Genomic DNA, 12,563 nt, shown 5'->3' on the forward strand with positions numbered 1-12,563 from the left:
AGACACCCACTGGACACACTTACCGCACACACACACAGTCACTGGAGACATACACACACAGTCACTGGAGACACACACACACTGGACACAGTCAGGATATAATTCTGTCCAAGTGTTGGTAAGAATGTTTGTCTTAACTAGCCTGATAAGTCAAACATGTCTGGTATGAACATTGACATAAACCCTCTACATACTTGAGTTTCTCCAGTCTGCAGTGTGGATCCTCCAGTCCAGCAGAGAGCAGTCTGACTCCTGAGTCTCCTGGGTGATTGTAGCTCAGGTCCAGCTCTCTCAGGTGTGAGGGGTTTGACCTCAGAGCTGAGACCAGAGAAGCACAGCCTTCCTCTGTGACTAGACAGCGTGACAGCCTGCAAAGAGTCAAATCATATTAAAACCACACTGCTATTCTTTGGTGGTGAAAATAGTGGCAGTATATTTTTTCAACATATTCAGATATATCAGTGTCCTGAAACCTGCCATATCTATTCGTAAATTAATGTATCAATATTAGAAATGACAAATGGTCAAAGTATTGCCTGCAGATAGAAACATGTATAGTACAAATATTATAGTAGACTGATCAGACCAGTTTAAAAGCAGTATCAGTCAAAAGACAGACAGTGAGGAATCAGATTTAGATTGTATTGAGTATACAGTCCACACTATATCTACAGTGCCTTGCGAAAGTATTCGGCCCCCTTGAACTTTGCGACCTTTTGCCACATTTCAGGCTTCAAACATAAAGATATAAAACTGTATTTTTTTGTGAAGAATCAACAAGTGGGACATAATCATGAAGTGGAACGACATTTATTGGATATTTCAAACTTTTTTAACAAATCAAAAACTGAAAAAATTGGCCGTTCAAAATTGTTCAGCCCCTTTACTTTCAGTGGAGCAAACTCTCTCCAGAGGTTCAGTGAGGATCTCTGAATGATCCAATGTTGACCTAAATGACTAATGATGATAATTACAATCCACCTGTGTGTAATCAAGTCTCCATATAAATGCACCTGCACTGTGATAGTCTCAGAGGTCCGTTAAAAGCGCAGAGAGCATCATGAAGAACAAGGAACACACCAGGCAGGTCCAAGATACTGTTGTGAAGAAGTTTAAAGCCGGATTTGGATACAAAAAGATTTCCCAAGCCTTAAACATCCCAAGGAGCACTGTGCAAGCGATAATATTGACATGGAAGGAGTATCAGACCACTGCAAATCTACCAAGACCTGGCCGTCCCTCTAAACTTTCAGCTCATACAAGGAGAAGACTGATCAGAGATGCAGCCAAGAGGCCCATGATCACTCTGGATGAACTGCAGAGATCTACAGCTGAGGTGGGAGACTCTGTCCATAGGACAACAATCAGTCGTATATTGCACAAATCTGGCCTTTATGGAAGAGTGGCAAGAAGAAAGCCATTTCTTAAAGATATCCATAAAAAGTGTCGTTTAAAGTTTGCCACAAGCCACCTGGGAGAAACACCAAACATGTGGAAGAAGGTGCTCTGGTCAGATGAAACCAAAATTGAACTTTTTGGCAACAATGCAAAACGTTATGTTTGGCGTAAAAGCAACACAGCTGAACACACCATCCCCACTGTCAAACATGGTGGTGGCAGCATCATGGTTTGGGCCTGCTTTTCTTCAGCAGGGACAGGGAAGATGGTTAAAATTGATGGGAAGATGGATGGAGCCAAATCAGGACCATTCTGGAAGAAAACCTGATGGAGTCTGTAAAAGACCTGAGACTGGGACAGAGATTTGTCTTCCAACAAGACAATGATCCAAAACATAAAGCAAAATCTACAATGGAATGGTTCAAAAATAAACATATCCAGGTGTTAGAATGGCCAAGTCAAAGTTCAGACCTGAATCCAATCGAGAATCTGTGGAAAGAACTGAAAACTGCTGTTCACAAATGCTCTCCATCCAACCTCACTGAGCTCAAGCTGTTTTGCAAGGAGGAATGGGAAAAAAAATTCAGTCTCTCGATGTGCAAAACTGATAGAGACATACCCCAAGCGACTTACAGCTGTAATCGCAGCAAAAGGTGGCGCTACAAAGTATTAACTTAAGGGGGCTGAATAATTTTGCACGCCCAATTTTTCAGTTTTTGATTTGTTCAAAAAGTTTGAAATATCCAATAAATGTCGTTCCACTTCATGATTGTGTTCCACTTGTTGATTCTTCACAAAAAAATACAGTTTTATATCTTTATGTTTGAATCCTGAAATGTGGCAAAAGGTCGCAAAGTTCAAGGGGGCCAAATACTTTCGCAAGGCACTGTATTTTGACAGTGAAGCTAACATTTTAAATGTGACTCTATACGCCAATACTCCAACATCTCAGATCAAATGCTTCATATGAGGTTACAGTTTATAATATCAAATTTTATTTGACGGTATTTTCAAACACATCTGTTTCAAGTTTTGACATTTATGAAAACATATATATGTTACTTTTATTTAACTAGGCAAGTCAGTTAAGAACAAATTCTTACTTTCAATGATGCTAGGAACAGTGGGTTAACTGGTCTAGGAACAGTGGGTTAACTGGTCTAGGAACAGTGGGTTAACTGGTCTAGGAACAGTGGGTTAACTGGTCTAGGAACAGTGGGTTAACTGGTCTAGGAACAGTGGGTTAACTGGTCTAGGAACAGTGGGTTAACTGGTCTAGGAACAGTGGGTTAACTGCCTTGTTCAGGGGCAGAACAAAATGAAAGCACTTTATGTATGTAGTCCCCCCTAATTGAAGACTTTATGTATCTAGTTCCCTAATTGAAGACTTTATGTATGTAGTCCACCTAATTGAAGACTCTATGTATGTAGTCCCCCTAATTGAAGAATTTATGTATGTAGTCCCCCCTAATTGAAGACTTTATGTATCTAGTTCCCCTAATTGAAGACTTTATGTATGTAGTCCCCCCTAATTGAAGACTTTATGTATCTAGTCTCCCTAATTGAAGACTTTATGTATGTAGTCCCCCTAATTGAAGACTTTATGTATGTAGTCCCCCCTAATTGAAGACTTTATGTATCTAGTCTCCCTAATTGAAGACTTTATGTATGTAGTCACCCTAATTGAAGAATTTATGTATCTAGTTCCCTAATTGAAGACTTTATGTATCTAGTTCCCTAATTGAAGACTTTATGTATCTAGTTCCCTAATTGAAGACTTTATGTATCTAGTTTCCCTAATTGAAGACTTTATGTATCTTGTCTCCCTAATTGAACACTTTATGTATCTAGTCTCCCTAATTGAAGACTTTATGTATCTAGTTCCCTAATTGAAGACTTTATGTATCTAGTTCCCTAATTGAAGACTTTATGTATCTAGTTCCCTAATTGAAGACTTTATGTATCTAGTTCCCTAATTGAAGACTTTATGTATCTAGTCCCCTAATTGAAGACTTTGTGTATCTAGTTCCCTAATTGAAGACTTTGTGTATCTAGTTCCCTAATTGAAGACTTTATGTATCTTGTCCCCTAATTGAAGACTTTATGTATCTAGTTCCCTAATTGAAGACTTTATGTATCTAGTCCCCTAATTGAAGACTTTGTGTATCTAGTTCCCTAATTGAAGACTTTGTGTATCTAGTTCCCTAATTGAAGACTTTGTGTATCTAGTTCCCTAATTGAAGACTTTATGTATCTAGTTCCCTAATTGAAGACTTTATGTATCTAGTTCCCTAATTGAAGACTTTATGTATCTAGTCTCCCTAATTGAAGACGTTATGTATCTAGTTCCCTAATTTAAGACTTTGTGTATCTAGTTCCCTAATTGAAGACGTTGTGTATCTAGTTCCCTAATTGAAGACTTTATGTATCTAGTTCCCTAATTGAAGACTTTATGTATCTAGTTCCCTAATTGAAGACTTTATGTATCTAGTTCCCTAATTGAAGACGTTATGTATCTAGTCTCCCTAATTGAAGACTTTATGTATCTAGTTCCCTAATTGAAGACTTTATGTATCTAGTTCCCTAATTGAAGACTTTATGTATCTAGTTCCCTAATTGAAGACTTTGTGTATCTAGTTCCCTAATTGAAGACGTTGTGTATCTAGTTCCCTAATTGAAGACTTTATGTATCTAGTCTCCCTAATTGAACACTTTATGTATCTAGTTCCCTAATTGAAGACTTTATGTATCTAGTTCCCTAATTGAAGACTTTGTGTATCTAGTTCCCTAATTGAAGACTTTGTGTATCTAGTTCCCTAATTGAAGACGTTGTGTATCTAGTTCCCTAATTGAAGACTTTATGTATCTAGTTCCCTAATTGAAGACTTTGTGTATCTAGTTCCCTAATTGAAGACTTTATGTATCTAGTTCCCTAATTGAAGACTTTATGTATCTAGTTCCCCTAATTGAAGACTTTATGTATCTAGTTCCCCTAATTGAAGACTTTATGTATCTAGTTCCCTAATTGAAGACTTTATGTATCTAGTTCCCTAATTGAAGACTTTATGTATCTAGTTCCCTAATTGAAGACTTTATGTATCTAGTTCCCTATTTGAAGACTTTATGTATCTAGTTCCCCTAATTGAAGACTTTATGTATCTAGTTCCCTAATTGAAGACTTTATGTATCTAGTTCCCCTAATTGAAGACTTTATGTATCTAGTTCCCCTAATTGAAGACTTTATGTATCTAGTTCCCTAATTGAAGACTTTATGTATCTAGTTCCCTAATTGAAGACTTTATGTATCTAGTTCCCTAATTGAAGACTTTATGTATCTAGTTCCCTAATTGAAGACTTTATGTATCTAGTTCCCTAATTGAAGACTTTATGTATCTAGTTCCCTAATTGAAGACTTTATGTATCTAGTTCCCTAATTGAAGACTTTATGTATCTAGTTCCCTAATTGAAGACTTTATGTATCTAGTTCCCTAATTGAAGACTTTATGTATCTAGTTCCCTAATTGAAGACTTTATGTATCTAGTTCCCTAATTGAAGACTTCATGTATCTAGTTCCCTAATTGAAGACTTTATGTATCTAGTTGCCTAATTGAAGACTTTATGTATCTAGTCTCCCTAATTGAAGACTTTATGTATCTAGTCCCCTAATTGAAGACTTTATGTATCTAGTTCCCTAATTGAAGACTTTATGTATCTAGTTCCCTAATTGAAGACTTTATGTATGTAGTCCCCCTAATTGAAGACTTTATGTATCTAGTTCCCTAATTGAAGACTTTATGTATCTAGTTCCCTAATTGAAGACTTTATGTATCTAGTTCCCTAATTGAAGACTTTATGTATCTAGTTCCCTAATTGAAGACTTTATGTATCTAGTTCCCTAATTGAAGACTTTATGTATGTAGTCCCCCTAATTGAAGAATTTATGTATGTAGTCCCCCCTAATTGAAGACTTTATGTATCTAGTTCCCCTAATTGAAGACTTTATGTATGTAGTCCCCCCTAATTGAAGACTTTATGTATCTAGTCTCCCTAATTGAAGACTTTATGTATGTAGTCCCCCTAATTGAAGACTTTATGTATGTAGTCCCCCCTAATTGAAGACTTTATGTATCTAGTCTCCCTAATTGAAGACTTTATGTATGTAGTCACCCTAATTGAAGAATTTATGTATCTAGTTCCCTAATTGAAGACTTTATGTATCTTGTCTCCCTAATTGAACACTTTATGTATCTAGTCTCCCTAATTGAAGACTTTATGTATCTAGTTCCCTAATTGAAGACTTTATGTATCTAGTTCCCTAATTGAAGACTTTATGTATCTAGTTCCCTAATTGAAGACTTTATGTATCTAGTTCCCTAATTGAATACTTTATGTATCTAGTCCCCTAATTGAAGACTTTGTGTATCTAGTTCCCTAATTGAAGACTTTGTGTACCTAGTTCCCTAATTGAAGACTTTATGTATCTTGTCCCCTAATTGAAGACTTTATGTATCTAGTTCCCTAATTGAAGACTTTATGTATCTAGTCCCCTAATTGAAGACTTTGTGTATCTAGTTCCCTAATTGAAGACTTTGTGTATCTAGTTCCCTAATTGAAGACTTTGTGTATCTAGTTCCCTAATTGAAGACTTTATGTATCTAGTTCCCTAATTGAAGACTTTATGTATCTAGTTCCCTAATTGAAGACTTTATGTATCTAGTCTCCCTAATTGAAGACGTTATGTATCTAGTTCCCTCATTTAAGACTTTGTGTATCTAGTTCCCTAATTGAAGACGTTGTGTATCTAGTTCCCTAATTGAAGACTTTATGTATCTAGTTCCCTAATTGAAGACTTTATGTATCTAGTTCCCTAATTGAAGACTTTATGTATCTAGTTCCCTAATTGAAGACGTTATGTATCTAGTCTCCCTAATTGAAGACTTTATGTATCTAGTTCCCTAATTGAAGACTTTATGTATCTAGTTCCCTAATTGAAGACTTTATGTATCTAGTTCCCTAATTGAAGACTTTGTGTATCTAGTTCCCTAATTGAAGACGTTGTGTATCTAGTTCCCTAATTGAAGACTTTATGTATCTAGTCTCCCTAATTGAACACTTTATGTATCTAGTTCCCTAATTGAAGACTTTATGTATCTAGTTCCCTAATTGAAGACTTTGTGTATCTAGTTCCCTAATTGAAGACTTTGTGTATCTAGTTCCCTAATTGAAGACGTTGTGTATCTAGTTCCCTAATTGAAGACTTTATGTATCTAGTTCCCTAATTGAAGACTTTGTGTATCTAGTTCCCTAATTGAAGACTTTATGTATCTAGTTCCCTAATTGAAGACTTTATGTATCTAGTTCCCCTAATTGAAGACTTTATGTATCTAGTTCCCCTAATTGAAGACTTTATGTATCTAGTTCCCTAATTGAAGACTTTATGTATCTAGTTCCCTAATTGAAGACTTTATGTATCTAGTTCCCTAATTGAAGACTTTATGTATCTAGTTCCCTATTTGAAGACTTTATGTATCTAGTTCCCCTAATTGAATACTTTATGTATCTAGTTCCCTAATTGAAGACTTTATGTATCTAGTTCCCCTAATTGAAGACTTTATGTATCTAGTTCCCCTAATTGAAGACTTTATGTATCTAGTTCCCTAATTGAAGACTTTATGTATCTAGTTCCCTAATTGAAGACTTTATGTATCTAGTCTCCCTAATTGAAGACTTTATGTATCTAGTTCCCTAATTGAAGACTTTATGTATCTAGTTCCCTAATTGAAGACTTTATGTATCTAGTTCCCTAATTGAAGACTTTATGTATCTAGTTCCCTAATTGAAGACTTTATGTATCTAGTTCCCTAATTGAAGACTTTATGTATCTAGTTCCCTAATTGAAGACTTTATGTATCTAGTTCCCTAATTGAAGACTTTATGTATCTAGTTCCCTAATTGAAGACTTCATGTATCTAGTTCCCTAATTGAAGACTTTATGTATCTAGTTGCCTAATTGAAGACTTTATGTATCTAGTCTCCCTAATTGAAGACTTTATGTATCTAGTCCCCTAATTGAAGACTTTATGTATCTAGTTCCCTAATTGAAGACTTTATGTATCTAGTTCCCTAATTGAAGACTTTATGTATGTAGTCCCCCTAATTGAAGACTTTATGTATCTAGTTCCCTAATTGAAGACTTTATGTATCTAGTTCCCTAATTGAAGACTTTATGTATCTAGTTCCCTAATTGAAGACTTTATGTATCTAGTTCCCTAATTGAAGACTTTATGTATCTAGTCTCCCTAATTGAAGACTTTGTGTATCTAGTTCCCCTAATTGAAGACTTTATGTATCTAGTTCCCTAATTGAAGACTTTATGTATCTAGTCTCCCTAATTGAAGACTTTATGTATCTAGTTCCCCTAATTGAAGACTTTATGTATCTAGTTCCCAAATTGAAGACTTTATGTATCTAGTTCCCTAATTGAAGACGTTATGTATCTAGTTCCCTAATTGAAGACTTTATGTATCTAGTCTCCCTAATTGAAGACTTTATGTATCTAGTCTCCCTCATTGAAGACTTTATGTATCTAGTTCCCCTAATTGAAGACTTTATGTATCTAGTTCCCTAATTGAAGACTTTATGTATCTAGTTCCCTAATTGAAGACTTTATGTATCTAGTTCCCTAATTGAAGACTTTATGTATCTAGTCTCCCTAATTGAAGACTTTATGTATCTAGTTCCCTAATTGAAGACTTTATGTATCTAGTCTCCCTAATTGAAGACTTTATGTATCTAGTTCCCCTAATTGCAGACTTTATGTATCTAGTTCCCTAATTGAAGACTTTATGTATCTAGTTCCCTAATTGAAGACTTTATGTATCTAGTTCCCTAATTGAAGACTTTATGTATCTAGTTCCCTAATTGAAGACTTTATGTATCTAGTTCCCTAATTAAAGACTTTATGTATCTAGTTCCCTAATTGAAGACTTTATGTATCTAGTTCCCTAATTGAAGACTTTATGTATCTAGTTCCCTAATTGAAGACTTTATGTATCTAGTTCCCTAATTGAAGACTTTATGTATCTAGTTCCCTAATTGAAGACTTTATGTATCTAGTTCCCTAATTGAAGACTTTATGTATCTAGTTCCCTAATTGAAGACTTTATGTATCTAGTTCCCTAATTGAAGACTTCATGTATCTAGTTCCCTAATTGAAGACTTTATGTATCTAGTTGCCTAATTGAAGACTTTATGTATCTAGTCTCCCTAATTGAAGACTTTATGTATCTAGTCCCCTAATTGAAGACTTTATGTATCTAGTTCCCTAATTGAAGACTTTATGTATCTAGTTCCCTAATTGAAGACTTTATGTATGTAGTCCCCCTAATTGAAGACTTTATGTATCTAGTTCCCTAATTGAAGACTTTATGTATCTAGTTCCCTAATTGAAGACTTTATGTATCTAGTTCCCTAATTGAAGACTTTATGTATCTAGTTCCCTAATTGAAGACTTTATGTATCTAGTCTCCCTAATTGAAGACTTTGTGTATCTAGTTCCCCTAATTGAAGACTTTATGTATCTAGTTCCCTAATTGAAGACTTTATGTATCTAGTCTCCCTAATTGAAGACTTTATGTATCTAGTTCCCCTAATTGAAGACTTTATGTATCTAGTTCCCAAATTGAAGACTTTATGTATCTAGTTCCCTAATTGAAGACGTTATGTATCTAGTTCCCTAATTGAAGACTTTATGTATCTAGTCTCCCTAATTGAAGACTTTATGTATCTAGTCTCCCTCATTGAAGACTTTATGTATCTAGTTCCCCTAATTGAAGACTTTATGTATCTAGTTCCCTAATTGAAGACTTTATGTATCTAGTTCCCTAATTGAAGACTTTATGTATCTAGTTCCCTAATTGAAGACTTTATGTATCTAGTCTCCCTAATTGAAGACTTTATGTATCTAGTTCCCTAATTGAAGACTTTATGTATCTAGTCTCCCTAATTGAAGACTTTATGTATCTAGTTCCCCTAATTGCAGACTTTATGTATCTAGTTCCCTAATTGAAGACTTTATGTATCTAGTTCCCTAATTGAAGACTTTATGTATCTAGTTCCCTAATTGAAGACTTTATGTATCTAGTTCCCTAATTGAAGACTTTATGTATCTAGTTCCCTAATTAAAGACTTTATGTATCTAGTTCCCTAATTGAAGACTTTATGTATCTAGTTCCCTAATTGAAGACTTTATGTATCTAGTTCCCTAATTGAAGACTTTATGTATCTAGTTCCCTAATTGAAGACGTTATGTATCTAGTTCCCTAATTGAAGACTTTGTGTATCTAGTTCCCTAATTGAAGACTTTATGTATCTAGTTCCCTAATTGAAGACTTTATGTATCTAGTTCCCCCTAATTGAAGACTTTATGTATCTAGTTCCCCCTAATTGAAGACTTCATGTATCTAGTTCCCTAATTGAAGACTTTATGTATCTAGTTCCCTAATTGAAGACTTTATGTATGTAGTCCCCCTAATTGAAGACTTTATGTATCTAGTTCCCTAATTGAAGACTTTATGTATCTAGTTCCCTAATTGAAGACTTTATGTATCTAGTCTCCCTAATTGAAGACTTTATGTATCTAGTTCCCCTAATTGAAGACTTTATGTATCTGGTTCCCTAATTGAAGACTTTATGTATCTAGTCTCCCTAATTGAAGACTTTATGTATCTAGTTCCCCTAATTGAAGACTTTATGTATCTAGTTCCCTAATTGAAGACTTTATGTATCTAGTTCCCTAATTGAAGACGTTATGTATCTAGTTCCCTAATTGAAGACTTTATGTATCTAGTCTCCCTAATTGAAGACTTTATGTATCTAGTCTCCCTAATTGAAGACTTTATGTATCTAGTTCCCCTAATTGAAGACTTTATGTATCTAGTTCCCTAATTGAAGACTTTATGTATCTAGTTCCCTAATTGAAGACTTTATGTATCTAGTTCCCTAATTGAAGACTTTATGTATCTAGTCTCCCTAATTGAAGACTTTATGTATCTAGTTCCCTAATTGAAGACTTTATGTATCTAGTTCCCTAATTGAAGACTTTATGTATCTAGTTCCCTAATTGAAGACTTTATGTATCCAGTTCCCTAATTGAAGACTTTATGTATCTAGTTCCCTAATTGAAGACTTTATGTATCTAGTCTCCCTAATTGAAGACTTTATGTATCTAGTTCCCCTAATTGAAGACTTTATGTATCTAGTTCCCTAATTGAAGACTAATTTTTATGCCCAATAATAAAATAGGTGGATGATGACTGGAGTCATTTTCTGTCTAAGTAATTTTCTTAGTAAGTGAGTAGAAAACATGTTTCTAAACAAAAATAATCCTGATGATGCCATGAATAAGAAAAATAATGAATGGATCATGAAAATTGATTAGTGAGAAAGTTACAGAGGCTACATCAAAACATGCTAACCTCTCATCATTACCAATAACAGAGGCTACAACAAAACATGCTAACCTCTCACCATTAACAATAACAAAGACTACATCAAAACATGCTAACCTCTCACCATTACCAATAACAGAGGCTACATCAAAACATGCTAACCTCTCACCATTACCAATAACAGAGGCTACATCAAAACATGCTAACCTCTCACCATTAACAATAACAGAGACTACATCAAAACATGCTAACCTCTCACCATTACCAATAACAGAGGCTACATCAAAACATGCTAACCTCTCACCATTACCAATAACAGAGGCTACATCAAAACATGCTAACCTCTCACCATTACCAATAACATAGGCTACATCAAAACATGCTAACCTCTCACCATTAACAATAACAGAGGCTACAACAAAACATGCTAACCTCTCACCATTACCAATAACAGAGGCTACATCAAAACATGCTAACCTCTCACCATTAACAATAACAGAGGCTACATCAAAACATGCTAACCTCTCATCATAACCAATAACAGAGGCTCCAACAAAACATGCTAACCTCTCACCATTACCAATAACAGAGACTGCAACAAAACATGCTAACCTCTCACCATTACCAAAAACAGAGGCTACAACAAAACATGCTAACCTCTCACCATTACCAATAACAGAGGAGGTTAGCATTTATTCTGATCTTTGTGCCTCTATAACTTTGTTATTCATCACTTTTCACAATTCATTCATTATTATTCCTAACCATGGTAGCATCCACATGAATGTAGAAGTATTCAGAAACATCTTCTATTCTTACTGACAATACAAGTGAAGTGACTCTAAAGTGACAGGACATTATTCACCTTTCAGTTTCTATGAGCAAAAACAATATCCAAAACACAACCAAGAAAAACTGCAAATGAATTCAACAAGTTAGTATAATCACAAGCTTGACGTAATAACTGCAGTCATGAAATATGGCACCAAATACTAAACATTTGACTACTTTAATACACTATAAGTGAATATGTCCGATTAATTACGAGTTTTTCAAATGGGAGAACTAGATACATAAAGTCCTTTCCTTTCTTAACAGTAACACAGCTATGTATGAAAATAGCCTCAAAAAAAGGTGACATTCTGTACTGTTGTCTAATACGAAACATTATATCTCAAATCCAAAATGCTGGAGCATAGCACCAAATATAAAACTGTAAGATTCACTGTCCAAACACATATTGTGTGGACTATATGTGTCTGGTAAACACATGTGGATCTGGTGAACAGTTATCACAATACTGACCTCAGAGTCTCCAGTTTACAGTGGGGATTCCCCAGTCCATCAGAGAGCAGCTTCACTCCTGAATCCTTCAGGTCATTGTTACTCAGATCCAGCTCTCTCAGGTGTGAGGGGTTTGACTCCAGAGCTGAGACCAGAGAAGCACAGCCTTCCTCTGTGACTAGACAGCCTGACAGCCTGCAAAGAGTCAAATCATATTAAAATCACACTGCTATTCTTTGGTGGTGAAAATAGGGGCAGAATATTTAATCGACGTATTCAGATATACCGTGGGGCAAAAAAGTATTTAGTCAGCCACCAATTGTGCAAGTTCTCCCACTTAAAAAGATGAGAGAGGCCTGTAATTTTCATCATAGGTACACTTCAACTATGACAGACAAAATGAGAAAAAAAATCCAGAAAATCACATTGTA

The 12,563-nt window shown here is 35.0% G+C and overlaps 1 protein-coding gene across 1 annotated transcript in view; it reads left to right on the forward strand.

The window, feature by feature from the left end:
- Positions 1 to 12,563, forward strand: part of LOC110510646 (NLR family CARD domain-containing protein 3-like) — a 305,788-nt gene that overhangs the window by 174,395 nt on the left and 118,830 nt on the right. The window lies entirely within an intron of this gene.

This window comes from Oncorhynchus mykiss, chromosome 12 (genome assembly GCF_013265735.2).
Source record: "Oncorhynchus mykiss isolate Arlee chromosome 12, USDA_OmykA_1.1, whole genome shotgun sequence".
NCBI lineage: Eukaryota > Metazoa > Chordata > Actinopteri > Salmoniformes > Salmonidae > Oncorhynchus > Oncorhynchus mykiss.